This window comes from Nerophis lumbriciformis, linkage group LG26 (genome assembly GCF_033978685.3).
Source record: "Nerophis lumbriciformis linkage group LG26, RoL_Nlum_v2.1, whole genome shotgun sequence".
Taxonomy (NCBI): domain Eukaryota; kingdom Metazoa; phylum Chordata; class Actinopteri; order Syngnathiformes; family Syngnathidae; genus Nerophis; species Nerophis lumbriciformis.
Window position 1 is genome coordinate 31,352,501 of NC_084573.2, and position 2,715 is coordinate 31,355,215.

Below are 2,715 nucleotides of genomic sequence, written 5' to 3' on the forward strand. Positions count from 1 at the left end.
TTATTTTATTTTTTTTTTTGCGGGTGGCAGTTAAACCAATTGGGAAATATATATACATAGTTAAATGTTGTTACCCACATACGAAAAACGAGCAGGCACCTGCAGCATATGCCACAACAGAAGAAAAAAAAAAAAAAAGATGGACACTTTTACGGAGCGCAGGGTCCGGGACCGAGGCTCCTTCCCCCGAGAGGGCCCCACGTCCAGGGTCACTACCGCGCCCACCGCACCGACACCCCGCCTCGTCCGCTTTCGCCGCGGCCGGCGTCACGCGCAGCAGGTAAGCAGTTTACCTGCCCGCCACCCCCGTGGCCGGGGGCTCGTAACATGGGTCACTCCGCGCGCTCCGCCCGCGCAGCTTACCTGCTTGCTCGCAAAATGATTATTAGCATTCAGACAGGTTAAAATGTTGCTAAAACCATCACTTTTCTATCAGTCACAGTGACTTTTCAAAACAAAAATATTACAGCAAAAATCATATGGGTTGATTGACATGTTTATTCTGTAAGCTAACTTCAATAGTTTGAAATTATTTTGACAGTTAATGCCAGTTATCCTGTCAACCTTTCACAAGACTTTAAATTTGTTAATTGAAAGTATAAATAGTATAAACACTTTTAACAGTATGTCGTGCTGTGAAATACAGCCGACAGGATGGCGCACCAAACACAAAGCAAGGCCATGCTGCAGGAGAACAAAGGACTTCTTTCATTTAAGGTTTGTGATAAACCATCAAACTCATTCGTTAAAAGGACTCTATAGTAATATAAAGCGAATTTTTCTGGACATTATCATGCAAGAAAAGTTTATTTTTGGGATCGCGATCACCGCGTAATGATTTTTAAAGGTTGCATTACATTATTAACTGTCCCATGTGATCAGCCAGTGCGATTGGAAGTCCATGCTCAATTATTGCCTCCGTAAATAAAACTTCGGCATTTATCACATCCAAAGAATCTGTTTGGGCGACGAAAAACGTTGAAAGTTTTCCACTTGTATCGCTAGCAACGGCATTAGACTTGTGTTTTTTTGTCCCAACGTGGTCTTTTACATCACTAATTCCTCCGTGTCCGATCGAAAAATCTTGTCTGCACAAGGTGCAATTCGCGTAGTTTTCACCCTTTTTTTTTTATTTTTTATTAATATTAGATATATAACAACGGGCGGATGGCGGGCGGATGTAGTTCTGATCAAACGTTACATCGGGTGGATGGCGGATGGATGACGACTTTCTGCCGCGGTTGCGGATGAAATAAATTGCCTATCCGCGCATCTCTAACGTACGGTGAATATTCGCACCACAGGGAATGAGAAGTCATCCTTCACTGTGGTTCTAGCTTGCCTTGCTAATGGCCAGAAACTTCCACCCATGGTGATATTCAAAAGGAAGACCTTGCCAAAAGAGACCTTTCCAGCCGGCGTCATCATAAAAGCTAACTCGAAGGGATGGATGAAGAAAAGATGAGCGAGTGGTTAAGGTAAGTTTAAGTTTACGCGAAGAGGCCGGGTGGCTTTTTTCACGCAGCTTCGTCCATGTTGATATACGACTCCATGCGCGCCCACATCACGCTGGTTTTAATATATTATTAAAGTTTGACTGACCTATATGACTGTTTTTTTGACATTCCTGTAGCGCAGTTTGATGCGGCTTACAACACGGGGCGGCTTATAGGTGGACAAAGTTTTGAAATATGCCGTTCATTGAAGGCGCGGCTTATAACCCAGGGCGCCTTATGGTGCGGAAAATACGGTACATACATACATACATGCATGCATGCATGCATACATCCATACATGCATACATGCATACATACACTAATGCATATAATCACGTTTTATCAAACATTCATCAACATTATCCACTCCATACATACATGCATACATACATGCATACATACATGTATGCATGCATACATACATGCATGCATACATGCATGCATACATACATACACGAATGCATATAATCATGTTTTATCAAACATTCATCATTATCCACTGCGTACATACATGCATTCATACATGCAAACATATATACATTCATACATACATGCATGCATACATACATGCATACATGCATACATGCATACATACATGCATACACGCATACATACACTAATGCATATAATCACGTTTTATCAAACATTCATCAACATTATCCACTCCGTACATACATACATACATACATACATACATACATACATACATACATACATACATACATTCATACATACACGCATACATACATGCACACACTAATGCATATAATCATGTTTTATCAAACATTCATCAACATTATCCACTCCGTACATACATACATACATACATACATACTTACATACATACATACACGCATACATACATGCATACATGCATACATACATGCATACACGCATACATACATGCATACACTAATGCATATAATCACGTTTTATCAAACATTCATCAACATTATCCACTCCGTACATACATACATACATACATACATACATACATACATACATACACGCATACATACATGCATACATGCATACATACATGCATACACGCATACATACATACATACATACATACATACACGCATACATACATGCGTACATGCATACATGCATACATGCATACACGCATACATACATGCATACACGCATACATACATGCATACACTAATGCATATAATCACGTTTTATCAAACATTCATCAACATTATCCACTCCATAC